This window comes from Schistocerca serialis, chromosome 4 (assembly GCF_023864345.2).
Source record: "Schistocerca serialis cubense isolate TAMUIC-IGC-003099 chromosome 4, iqSchSeri2.2, whole genome shotgun sequence".
Classification (NCBI taxonomy): domain Eukaryota; kingdom Metazoa; phylum Arthropoda; class Insecta; order Orthoptera; family Acrididae; genus Schistocerca; species Schistocerca serialis.
Window position 1 is genome coordinate 45,092,710 of NC_064641.1, and position 14,375 is coordinate 45,107,084.

General features: G+C 45.9%; 1 non-coding gene across 1 annotated transcript; it reads right to left on the reverse strand.

Annotated features, from left to right (window-relative positions):
- Positions 1-13,797: 13,797 nt before the first annotated feature.
- On the reverse strand, positions 13,798-13,869 carry Trnai-aau (transfer RNA isoleucine (anticodon AAU)). Its single transcript has one exon. It is a non-coding gene; the product is annotated as a tRNA-Ile (tRNA).
- Positions 13,870-14,375: the final 506 nt, after the last annotated feature.

The following is a 14,375-nucleotide window of genomic DNA, read 5'->3' on the forward strand; positions in this document are numbered from 1 at the left end:
AACGTAAAATGCTGGTACATTAATAACCGGTGTAACCCCCAGACTGTTGATTGCAAGGATGCAAGCGTACATACATTGAATTGTGCAGGAGTTAGATGTCAGTTTGTGGTATGGATTGCCTATTGCACTTGGTCAGTCAATAGAGGGACGGTTAATGCTGATTGTCGATGACGCTGTAGTTGTCGTCTGATCATGTCCCACTTGTGCACAGTTGGCGACAGATCTGGTGATCGAGAAGGCCAAGGCAACACGTCGACACTCTGTAGAGCATGTTGGGTTACAACAGCGGTATGTGGGCGAGCGTTATCCTGTTGGAAAGCACCTGTTTGAATGCTATTCACGAACGGCAGCATGACAAGTCGAGTCACCAAGAATGATGTGCAATTTTGCAGTCAGGGTGCGTGGGATAACGACGAGAGCGCTTCTGCTGTCATACGAAATTGTATTCCATGTTCAGGGCTAGTTGGTCTAGCACGCAGGTAGGTTGGTTGTGGGGCCTCAGCAGCCCTGCTAACAAACACACAGCCACAACTGGCACCGAGGCAGGATCCGTTTTCATTAAAAAACGCAACAGAGCACCACTCTGCCCTCCAATCAGATCTTGCTTGACACCACTAAAGACGAAAATGGCGGTAGTTTTGGGTCAGTGGAATGTGCGCTACAGGCCGTTTGGCTCGGAACTGTCCTTGAAGTAATCGATTTCTTACAATTCGTTGCATTACTGTGATGCCATCTCTGTTCAAATCGCTACTTCAGGTGCAGTACGACGCGCCAGAGCCATACGCTGAACATGATGGTATTTTCTCTCGGTAATGCCACGTGGTCGGCCAGAGCCCGGTCATCTTGTGACCGTACGTTCTCGTGAACACCGCTGCTAGGAATCATGTACAATGGCTACATTCCTGCCAAGTCTTTGTTCAGTATCGCAGAAGGAACATCCGGCTTCTGACAGCGCTATTACATAACCTCGTTCAAAATCAGTGAGGTGCTGGTAATGGCGTCTTTGTTGCCTTAAAGGCATTCTCAACTAACATCAACTGATGACGTACAATCTCAAAGGTAACTAACGCTCGCGACTTTTACAGCGCATATTTAAAGCAAACTTGGTTTGCATCTCTGTAGTGTCACAACTAGCGCCACTCTTATGCGACTGGCACGAAATTTGAGTAGACATCATCTTTCAGATGTAGAAAGACACCTACAAATGTACGTTTATGTCACAAAAATTCTTCTTGGTGCTCCGATTTCTTTTCAGTCAGTGTAGAACACTGCTGTATCTGCAAGGTGTTTCAAAAAGGACTGTACAACTTTGAAAATTCGTGTAAATTAATTCATAGTACTCACAGAGGTATCAGTTTGTGGGGAAATACATCAAGTTTTGTCTCGTGTAGCTCGCTAGTGTCGAATCGCACCGTAAGGAGCGCTGGCGGCAGTATCGTTAAAGATGGCTGCTTCCACTGGACCTGAGCGTGCTACCTGTGTATTTTTGTTTGAAGAATCGAAGTCGGCGACAACAGTTCAGCGTAATTTCCGTACCAAGTATGCTAAAGATCCTCCCAGTAGGCCTATAATATATGAGTGGCACAAATGTTTTGTAGGAACAGACATTAGAAATGATCAGATCGTCCAAGCAAATACGACGACGTCGTTGAGCGAGTGAGACAACGTTTTGTCAACATAGTATGAAAGCTTTCACGACCGGATGACATATCTTCTGGTAAACCTTCCGGGATGTAAGGAAGTTTTGTCAACAGCCCTACGAAATCGACCCGCCGTGTATCTCGCGAACTGCAAATCCCACATACGACTGTTTGGCGTGTGTTGAGAAACCGTTTGCATTTGAAACCATACAGACTGACTATTGTACAAGCAATAAAGGACACTGACAAACTGCTCGCAAAAGCTTCAAACCAAAATATACAGGTAGCACGCTCAGGTCCAGTGAAAGCAGCCATCTTTAACGATACTGCCGCCAGCGCTCCTTACGGTGCGATTCGACACTAGCGAGCTACACAAGACAAAACTTGATGTATTTCCCCACAAATTGATACTTCTGTAGGTACTATGAACTTCGATTACATGAGGATGAACATTTATTTTTTTCTGTCGAGTCGACTTTTCACTTAAGTGCAAAGGATAACACAAATAACCGTAAGATTTCGGACAGTGAAAATCCCCATCAAACATCGCAACATGTTCGTGATAGCCCTAAACTGAACTTTTTTTGTGCATTGAGCAATAACAAAGCGTATGGCCCTTTTCTTTCCGTGAGAGGACCATCAACGGGATCGTATACCTGGATATGTCACCACAATTTTTGATGGCGCAGATCGATGAGGATGACCAAGAACGACATGTTTACTTCATGCAAGATGGTGCACCACCCCACTATCTGGTTGACGTCAGGGAGTTTCTCAGCGACCGCTTTCCAGGTCAAAGGATTGGCTGTGATGCGTCAATTGCATGGCCCCCACGTTCCCCAGGCGTAACACCACTCTGTTTCTTATTTTATGGGGACTGATGAAGGAATCGTGTTTGCACCTCCTGTGCCGGCTTCTCTACCTGCACTTTGAGCAAGAATTTACACCGCCAATAAGGAAGTTACACCTGCAGTGCTGCAGCGAGTTTGGAATGAAATTGACTTCCGATGGGATGTGTGCAGGATAACCAACGGAAGCCACATACATCTTCGTTTTAAGGTAGAAAAAAAACTTGATGTGTTTCCCTACAAAATAACACTAAGCCCAGCTCTATATCTTCTTTCAGTAAATTTATATGAACTTTCAAACTTATGAAGTTCTTTTTGAAACACCCTGTATTTTACGATACTTCAAAAAAATTACTAAAAATGTATATACGAGGGCAGTTCAATAAGTAATGCAACACATTTTTTTTCTCGGCCAATTTTGGTTGAAAAAACCGGAAATTTCTTGTGGAATATTTTCAAACAATCCCGCTTCGTCTCGTATAGTTTCATTGACTTCAGACAGGTGGCAGCGCTGTAAGGAGCTGTTAAAATGGCGCCTGTAACGGATGTGCGTTGCAAACAATGGGCAGTGATCGAGTTTCTTTTGGCGGAAAACCAGGGCATCTCAGATATTCATAGGCGCTTGCAGAATGTCTACGGTCATCTGGCAGTGGACAAAAGCACGGTGAGTCGTTGGGCAAAGCGTGTGTCATCATCGCCGCAAGGTCAAGCAAGACTGTCTGATCTCCTGCGTGCGGGCCGGCCGTGCACAGCTGTGACTCCTGCATTGGCGGAGCGTGCAAACACACTCGTTCGAGATGATCGACGGATCACCATCAAACAACTAAGTGCTCAACTTGACATCTCTGTTGGTAGTGCTGTCACAATTGTTCACCAGTTGGGATATTCAAAGGTTTGTTCCCGCTGGGTCCCTCGTTGTCTAACCGAACACCATAAAGAGCAAAGGAGAACCATCTGTGCGGAATTGCTTGCTCGTCATGTGGCTGAGGGTGACAATTTCTTGTCAAGGATTGTTACAGGCGATGAAACATGGGTTCATCACTTCGAACCTGAAACAAAACGGCAATCAATGGAGTGGCGCCACACCCACTCCCCTACCAAGAAAAAGTTTAAAGCCATACCCTCAGCCGACAAAGTCATGGTTACAGTCTTCTGGGACGCTGAAGGGGTTATTCTGTTCGATGTCCTTCCCCATGGTCAAACGATCAACTCTGAAGTGTATTGTGCTACTCTTCAGAAATTGAAGAAACGACTTCAGCGTGTTCGTAGGCACAAAAATCTGAACGAACTTCTCCTTCTTCATGACAACGCAAGACCTCACACAAGTCTTCGCACCCGAGAGGAGCTCACAAAATTTCAGTGGAGTGTTCTTCCTCATGCACCCTACAGCCCCGATCTCTCACCGTCGGATTTCCATATGTTTGGCCCAATGAAGGACGCAATCCGTGGGAGGCACTACGCGGACGATGAAGAAGTTATTGATGCAGTACGACGTTGGCTCCGACATCGACCAGTGGAATGGTACCGTGCAGGCATGCAGGCCCCCATTTCAAGGTGGCGTAAGGCCGTAGCATTGAATGGAGATTACGTTGAAAAATAGTGTTGTGTAGCTAAAAGATTGGGGAATAACCTGGTGTATTTCAATGCTGAATAAAACAACCCCTGTTTCAGAAAAAAAATGTGTTGCATTACTTATTGAACTGCCCTCGTAATTAAAATATAGAAAATTGTGTCTCGAATGCATGTGCCTTCAGTGTGTGTTACTATCTCGAATTTACCCTATCATTACACGCCGTATAGTGAGAAGAATAAAAACAAAAACTATTGCGATCGGAGCGTGAGTTTTCATTATGGGTAATTACCATGAACGGAAGAATCACAATCGCACTGGCTCCATTTTTAAATCCGCTTTCAGCAGGCGCGTGTTGTTTTCATCGCCCCCACAGCCATGATCATGTCGCACACATTCCGGCTCTCCATTCCGGTTTGTGTTGCACTTGTTAGTGCCGCTGATTGCATCCGTTTGTTTGCGCCGCAATTTTACGAACGATCGCACGCAGTGTTATTGTAGCGCCCGTCGGGGTCGATCCTGCCAAATAGAGGGCGAGCCGTGCCGCAAATTGTGTTTGCTCGCCGCACGAATTATTTGCCTCTCATGGGTTTTTGCGGCGAGTAACAAAAATATACGAGTAGGCGCGGAAAGACGTCAGAGATGGCGCCTCGGTCGTGCTGCTGACGTCAAGGCGTGACAAGGGTCACGTTTCCTTTATTTACGAAGTGGTGCCATAAATTACGGGCCACTGTCAATTATTTACCCGCCTACGCGTCACATAGTAAGCGGCAGCCATGCTGTTTGTCAGCCAGTGTTTACAAGCTTGTGCTCTGCAAAATGGTAGCCGCATTCCATTAAAGCCCGTCTGGTACACATGCTGTACTCGGTCATTATCGCTGACGGCGTGTGTTTTCATTTCCAACGCAGCGCCGCAGTATACACACTCCCGTGCAAAACAAAATTAAATTAAAAAATGGCGCCCAGAGGCCGAATCAAACAAACGTATTTATTTAAATGTGATGAGCCCTTACCATTCGAACAGTTCAAATCGTTCGGTAGAGTTATATTGGATACTGACAAAAGCAGGCGAAGACATTTGGAACACGGATTTGCTTCAAGCTTTGTACACTTAATAGTCCATTAAGACAACAGAAAGTGCAAGTAGAAAGGCGTACTACTTAGGCGATTTCGAGACAAACGCAAGGCAAGTTTTACGCTTCAATGATGTACCGGTGCGATGCGACCAATGCCACAAGATGGCGACTAACATGTCATTAGCGTCCAGGCTCTGTAATCGGTGGATCGATGGTTCGAGTAACGTGCATTTTTTAAAATTAATATTGTTCTCAACAATAGTCATATTAGTTCATATACAGGGTGATCAAAAAGTCTGTATAAATTTGAAAACTTAATAAACCACCGAATAATGTAGATAGAGAGGTAAAAATTGACACACAATCTTGGAATGACATGGGGTTTTATTAGAACCAAAAAGAAAAACAAATTATTGCTAGACGCGTGAAAGAACTCTTGCGCCGCGTCGTTTAGTGATGATCGTGTGCTCAGCCGCCACTCTCGTCATGCTTGGCCTCCCAGGTCCCCAGACCTCAGTCCGTTCGATTATTGGCTTTGGGGTTACCTGAAGTCGCACGTGTATCGTGATCGATCGACATCTCTAGGGATGCTGAAAGACAACATCCGACGCCAATGCCTCACCATAACTCTGGACTTGCTTTACAGTGCTGTTCACAACATTGTTCCTCGACTACAGCTATTGTTGAGGAATGATGGTGGACATATTGAGCATTTCCTGTAAAGAACATCATCTTTGCTTTGTCTTACTTTGTTATGCTAATTATTCCTATTCTGGTCAGATGAAGCGCCATCTGTCGGACATTTTTTGAACGTTTGTATTTTTTTTTGGTTCTAATAAAACCCCATGTCATTCCAAGCATGTGTGTCAATTTGTACCTATCTATCTACATTATTCCGTGATTTATTCAGTTTTCAAACTTATACTGACTTTTTGATCACCCAGTATATTACAATGGAAAGGTGATATGATGAAAAGACATGTATATTTGCATCAACTTTTATTGAATTTCCAATGTTATTTAGTTGTTTGCTAACTTCATATCATAATAAATATTGTATTTATAACCATCGAGAAGTAAACGACCAATTCCATCAAGTTTTCCCAGAAATGTACGCCGTGCCTGTCGTGATTTGGGAAATCCCTCATACCTGCAATTGGGTAAGATACCGATTATTGCTTTGCACCTGGACGCTTCGATCTGCAGACTCTGGTTTTAAGGACGAAGGACAGGTTTGGAAAGCCGAAGTCAAACATCGATAAATAAAGATGTAAATAACTTTATTCAGTAGTACAATGAGTCATAATATGCCAGAATACGAAGTTAATGTAGGATTAATAGTCGGATGCGCTTTCGAAGTTACAAACTGGGGGATGATATTTTTCGTACAGACGTAATAGAGAGAAATTAAAACAGCATACTACGTCGAATGAATGCAGTTTTCCCGGATACACAAGGGATGTTCAGAGTTTCTAGGGAAAAACAAAGCTCGTTTTAATTTTTAAAAATATCACTTTCTTCTGACAATTTGGATGCAAACCATGCGTAGCGCAACATTTTTGTAAATGTCAGTGCCAAAAATTTACGATGTACAATAGACTTTTCAGGGTGTTTCAAAAATGACCGGTATATTTGAAACGGCAATAAAAACTAAACGAGCAGCGATAGAAATACACCGTTTGTTGCAATATGCTTGGGACAACAGTACATTTTCAGGCAGACAAACTTTCGAAATTACAGTAGTTACAATTTTCAACAACAGATGGCGCTGCGGTCTGGGAAACTCTATAGTACGATATTTTCCACATATCCACCATGCGTAGCAATAATATGGCGTAGTCTCTGAATGAAACTACCCGAAACCTTTGACAACGTGTCTGGCGGAATGGCTTCACATGCAGATGAGATGTACTGCTTCAGCTGTTCAATTGTTTCTGGATTCTGGCGGTACACCTGGTCTTTCAGGTGTCCCCACAGAAAGAAGTCACAGGGGTTCATGTCTCGCGAATAGGGAGGCCAATCCACGCCGCCTCCTGTATGTTTCGGATAGCCCAAAGCAATCACACGATCATCGAAATATTCATTCAGGAAATTAAAGACGTCGGCCGTGCGATGTGGCCGGGCACCATCTTGCATAAACCACGAGGTGCTCGCAGTGTCGTCTAAGGAAGTTTGTACCGCCAAAAATTCACAAAGAATGTCCAGATAGCGTGATGCAGTAATCGTTTCGGATCTGAAAAATGGGCCAATGATTCCTTTGGAAGAAATGGCGGCCCAGACCAGTACTTTTTGAGGATGCAGGGACGATGGGACTGCAACATGGGGCTTTTCGGTTCCCCATATGCGCCAGTTCTGTTTATTGACGAAGCCGTCCAGGTAAAAATAAGCTTCGTCAGTAAACCACATGCTGCCCACATGCATATCGCCGTCATCAATCCTGTGCACTATATCGTTAGCGAATGTCTCTCGTGCAGCAATGGTAGCGGCGCTGAGGGGTTGCCGCGTTTGAATTTTGTATGGATAGAGGTGTAAACTCTGGCGCATGAGACGATACGTGGACGTTGGCGTCATTTGGACCGCAGCTGCAACACGGCGAACGGAAACCCGAGGCCGCTGTTGGATCACCTGCTGCACTAGCTGCGCGTTGCCCTCTGTGGTTGCCGTATGCGGTCGCCCTACCTTTCCAGCACGTTCATCCGTCACGTTCCCAGTCCGTTGAAATTTTTCAAACAGATCCTTTATTGTATCGCTTTTCGGTCCTTTGGTTATATTAAACCTCCGTTGAAAACTTCGTCTTGTTGCAACAACACTGTGTTCTAGGCGGTGGAATTCCAACACCAGAAAAATCCTCTGTTCTAAGGAATAAACCATGTTGTCTACAGCACACTTGCACGTTGTGAACAGCACACGCTTACAGCAGAAAGACGACGTACGGAATGGCGCACCCACAGACTGCGTTGTCTTCTATATCTTTCACATCACTTGCAGCGCCATCTGTTGTTGAAAATTGCAACTAATGTAATTTCGAAAGTTTGTCCGCCTGAAAATGTACTGTTGTCCCAAGCATATTGCAACAAACGGTGTATTTCTATCGCTGCTCGTTTAGTTTTTATTGCCGTTTCAAATATACCGGTCATTTTTGAAACACCCTGTACATAGTGTACAGATGTGTGGCCTGTACTGTGGCGAAATAGTGCATTCTTGAACGTCGCCATACTATTCACATGTACCCCGTTACATCAACATATATAAGATGGTCTCTGTTAGGAAATGATGTAAAAACTGATTGTGTTCTTTGCTAAGTTCTAACAGCTTCAATTCTTTTTTTATGGCCATCATTCGATTACACTGGCCACGAACGATGGAGGCTGTTTTTAATTGTGTCATTTATAGATGATGTCATTAAAAAAACGATTTTAAGAATGTGTGGAGCTGTAATGGCACCAACACTAATCAGGGGTGTTTTATGGCATGAAGATGGCTTGATTGTTGGGCGAAACTAATAATCAATCCAAATACAGAGTTAACGTGCGATGTCGGTTTCAGGGGTTTTCAATCGCTAACATAAATAAAAAAAAAACAACAGAACGCATATCTCCTAATTGAAAATGTCAGCAAACTTGACAAAAATCAAGTAACGTTAAAAAAGTCATTTGTCTGTTCTGCAAATAATCCAGAATGTCCTAGTACGGTACTATTTTTGTGACCGAAAAGTTGTCTATATACTGTGATAAAGTAATTACGCGATCTACGTATTAGTGGAACATTGGGATAGGAGAACAGGTAAACAAATCCTGCCTATGGCATTAATTTTGTATGTTTGTCCACTGTCTGCATGAAGCACGAAGTAAATGGTTGAAGTGTACGTCTATGAATCAGATGAAGAGACGTTGTGGGGCATGTTGCCAGGTGGCGTCTCGGTAATTAAATGGAAAACACGCTTTGGCGATGGCACACTGTGCACTGCGCGAGAGATAAAATAGAAGCAGCTTCTCTAATAGAAGACTAATTGCCACAGTAGCGGCCGGATCGTCCGGAAAAAAGGAATAAACTGTTACCTTTCCGCCTCGCGGCGACAATGAAATACGGTGGCCGGCGCAGAAGTTAATTGCCTGCCAGGGATTAGTGCGCTAATCCTGACAAACGCGCCCGGCTCGCTGCCCCGGCGCAACCAAACGCCATTAACGCAAATCCTTCGGAAACTTCGGCCGCCTACCGATCAGCAGCAGCCCCGGCAGTGCTGACAAGTGCTGAGGGCCGCTCTGCGGACAACACGTCATCAATGGATGGACATAACGAGGGCTGAAAGAGCTGTTCTGTCAACCAGCGAGATGCAGGGCCAGTACAGATAAATGGTCTCTGCTGTAGAATCGTAAGTACGCTTCTATGGCTCTAAGCACTGTGGGACTTTAAACATCTGAGTTCATCAGTCCGCTAGACTTAGAACTGAGCCGTGACACTCGTTACTGGCGCGCCAGTCTCTTGGATGTCCATTATCGATCCTTCGATGTTTCTTATCTTTGCTTGCCTTGTTGTTATCGGCATTCGCGGGGCGAGTGGCAGTTGACGTTTGCTCGGGCGACCTGCTGAGACGCCGCGAGGTACGAGGTGGGAAGCAACCACATACACTCCTGGAAATGTAAAAAAGAACACATTGACACCGGTGTGTCAGACCCACCATACTTGCTCCGGACACTGCGAGAGGGCTGTACAAGCAATGATCACACGCACGGCACAGCGGACACACCAGGAACCGCGGTGTTGGCCGTCGAATGGCGCTAGCTGCGCAGCATTTGTGCACCGCCGCCGTCAGTGTCAGCCAGTTTGCCGTGGCATACGGAGCTCCATCGCAGTCTTTAACACTGGTAGCATGCCGCGACAGCGTGGACGTGAACCGTATGTGCAGTTGACGGACTTTGAGCGAGGGCGTATTGTGGGCATGCGGGAGGCCGGGTGGACGTACCGGCGAATTGCTCAACACGTGGGGCGTGAGGTCTCCACAGTACATCGATGTTGTCGCCAGTGGTCGGCGGAAGGTGCACGTGCCCGTCGACCTGGGACCGGACCGCAGCGACGCACGGATGCACGCCAAGACCGTAGGATCCTACGCAGTGCCGTAGGGGACCGCACCGCCACTTCCCAGCAAATTAGGGACACTGTTGCTCCTGGGGTATCGGCGAGGACCATTCGCAACCGTCTCCATGAAGCTGGGCTACGGTCCCGCACACCGTTAGGCCGTCTTCCGCTCACGCCCCAACATCGTGCAGCCCGCCTCCAGTGGTGTCGCGACAGGCGTGAATGGAGGGACGAATGGAGACGTGTCGTCTTCAGCGATGAGAGTCGCTTCTGCCTTGGTGCCAATGATGGTCGTATGCGTTGGCGCCGTGCAGGTGAGCGCCACAATCAGGACTGCATACGACCGAGGCACACAGGGCCAACACCCGGCATCATGGTGTGGGGAGCGATCTCCTACACTGGCCATACACCACTGGTGATCGTCGAGGGGACACTGAATAGTGCACGGTACATCCAAACCATCATCGAACCCATCGTTCTACCATTCCTAGACCGGCAAGGGAACTTGCTGTTCCAACAGGACAATGCACGTCCGCATGTATCCCGTGCCACCCAACGTGCTCTAGAAGGTGTAAGTCAACTACCCTGGCCAGCAAGATCTCCGGATCTGTCCCCCATTGAGCATGTTTGGGACTGGATGAAGCGTCGTCTCACGCGGTCTGCACGTCCAGCACGAACGCTGGTCCAACTGAGGCGCCAGGTGGAAATGGCATGGCAAGCCGTTCCACAGGACTACATCCAACATCTCTACGATCGTCTCCATGGGAGAATAGCAGCCTGCATTGCTGCGAAAGGTGGATATACACTGTACTAGTGCCGACATTGTGCATGCTCTGTTGCCTGTGTCTATGTGCCTGTGGTTCTGTCAGTGTGATCATGTGATGTATCTGACCCCAGGAATGTGTCAATAAAGTTTCCCCTTCCTGGGACAATGAATTCACGGTGTTCTTATTTCAATTTCCAGGAGTGTATATGTGGAGTTGGTTGTACGCGGTCTGCCGGTTCAGGATGGAGGATATGTGTTGGCTGCCTGCCTGTCTGCTCTCCTGATTTCGCTTCCCGTGCCGTGCGACCGCCTAGCTTGGGTTGCTTCCTGGTTTATCCTACACGAGCCATACCGGACGTCCAGCAGAAGTTAAGCAGCCTTGCGTTTCTTTTTTAAAAAAAGGAGCGAATGTGTAAGACTTTTTGTAACCAATGTTGGTGGCCTCTTAAGTGGGGCCTTAGCGTTTATTTAAATTTAAATAGTTGGGGTTCCCTGTACTTTATAATCTTTTGGGGGTTTTATTTGAATATTTTCTCTGGGGTTCCTTCCTTGTGCTTGGTTAAATGTTTGCTTGTATAGCGGGAAGTGACTCCTGGTTAAAACTCGGAGAAGGTGTTTGATGTTACTGCCTCCTCCGGCATTCGCCTTTTCAATTAATTGTTGTCATCCCTTCGAGCGATCTGGTGTCACTCCTCGTTAATTAATGCCGGTTTATGTGTACTTCATTTCGAATTGGCCATTTGAATTAATATTTTGGAGCCCAGTATAACACTAAGGCAACCTCATTATATACCACCTTGTGCCCCGGTCTAGTACCTTAATTTTCAGTGGCACGAGTTAGCTCCACTACCGGTTTTACTGATGTGCTCCCTTCAAAATCTTGTCTTGTATAAGTTTGCCCCATGTGTGTCTGAGAACACAGAGATGAGCTTCAGTGTGACTTCAGTGCTAGTCAGTTAATGGAATTTTCATATTGGTTTGGCTTCCACAGAAGAGTTTGAGTGGAGCATAGAGTGTTTGATTTGTTATTCACTTACTTAATCGAAGTTTCTTTATTTAATGGGGAGCAAGACATTTAAAGACTGTTGGTATTAACTCCCCTAGTTGCTGGGTGTTGCTAATTCGTTCCAAATGGACTACTACTTATTCAATTGCAAGGCTGCTGATTAGTTTGTTGCTGTGAGTACAAATTCACGATATTTATTTATTGCCGAAATTGTTAAAGTGTCTGTGTCGTGATTCAATCACTAGCTACGTGTTTGAGCTAGACTGATATAAACCTCCTTAAAATTTGTTGCCAGCAGAAACCCTTAAGACAACTAAGTTTTGTCACTGCTTATGTTAAACTTTACTAGGAGCAGTATTTCATGTAGTTAAATTTGGTCTTAAAATGTGTATTTCTCTGATGGAATTAACGAGTGGTAAAAGAGAAAAGCAGAGGGGCCTGGTCCTTCCTATTGTGTCCGGTTTGTAAGTAACCTAAGGATATGACACACATCCATGTCCGAGGCAGGATTCGAACCTGTGACCGGAGCAGAAGTGCGGTTGCGGACTGAATCGCCTAGAACCGCTCGGCCACAGCGGCCGGGCAAGTACGCTTCAAGCTCACATACTTAGACCTCATGGATTACGCAGACAGAGATGTTATGATATTCAGCACATCTTTTTCGCTCGTGAGATCCAGAGCACGCAAGTTGATGACGTATTAATTGACTTTCCGACGTCAGTCGATATAGTTTCGCATTGTAGCCTGGTGAATAATAAACGTGGTTCCGGCTGTTCCGGCGTAACGTTAAGCGCCGGCCCGTCGGCCAGGAGCGTTACAGCAGAGAGAGCTGAGACACGTCAGCCAATGGTACGCTGACGGACGCCTCTCTAGGACGACACCTAGACAGCAGCGGTCTCTACATGAAGAGAATAAAAGCACTGCGCTGCCTAGGTGTGGCCCGAGTTGACGTCGAGCCGACCTACGAACACAACAGCACCGACTTAGAAACTGTATTGGTTCACTTGTATTCCGAATTGTATATACTGAGGGGCTTGCTTATAACTGTCTGTCGCCACTTGCTTGCGACTCGTCTATGTCTCACAAAGTTAAGTATTGTAATCATTTTCTTTTGTAATAATCTGCATTAATACGATTTGCTTGAATTGTTCGTCTAGCGATCCAAGAAAGTAGCTTTCCTAGGCATCGTATACTAGACGAGTGGACAGAATACAACACGGCTCCTCTCGCTGCAGATTCGCTTCCTCGCTCGGGCATGGGTGCGTGCGTTGTTCTTAGCAAAGGTTAGTTTAAGTAGTGTGTAAGCCTAGGGACCGATGCCCTCTGCAGTTTGGTCCCTCAAAAACTCACACGCATTAGAACACATCATCAGGATTTTGGACCAGCTTTGTAACTGGTTTCGGAACTTCCAGGAAGGTAACAGGCAAAAAGTCTTTCTTAAGAGGGCTAAGTCGGCAGATGTAAATAGTAACTTCATCAACAGCTCAAAGGGGTTGTTTACGAGATGTATGTGTTTACGAGTTCTTAAAGTCGAAAGTTCAGAGAGGCTGTTCGTACGTGCTGCTATTGTTCGCTGGTATGCAAAATTGAGGAACGAAAGTAACATTCGTATAATGTGTCAGTATAAAGTAAAACAGCGTATAGTGTGTCAGTACGAAGTTACAGAGCTCGATGAAACCTGGGACCATACATAGAAAGAAATTCTCCGGTATAGTACAGTAAGAAGAAAACTGAAAAACATACGCAAGAAGACCAGCCGAAATGACACGTCTGTTCAAAAATAATTATTGCATTGAAGTGACATACGAAATTTTGTACCAAGGCTGGGATTCGAACCCAAGTCTCCTGCTGATTAGGCAGAAGCGCTAACCACTACGCCACTCTGGTACAGTGGTTTGCACAACTGCACGGACTATCGTTTTCGTTCGATGCTGGGTTGCTGTTCCAGTACGGCTGGAGAATCTCTGCAATGCTGCTCGAGTTTAGGAGGAATAAAAAGTGGGCTGTGACGTGAATAGGAATAGTCCGTGCATTTGTGAAAAGCTGCCGTGTCAGGATTTCATTTAATTACACTGAAGTTACTGCCGTTGATGAGAGACACCTGGACATTATAAAACGCTGGACAGAGGGCAACGCGTGATCTGAAACGTGCTCCCGTTCTGGCCAAGTTGTTCTCGTGCTGGGGCGATCCATCCCTACGCCAGCGCGCTTCACAGCTGCTTCATGGTCGTTTGTGCATGTGGTCATGCTGCAACACGTCTCCCGAACTCAGCGCACATGAGATCGACTGATTTTAGGTCAGAGGAAGGGGTAGGCCAGTACATTCGCCGAATATTCTCTCGTCCCAAGAGCACCTCCACCTGTGCTAACCGATGCGTTCATGCAATATCATC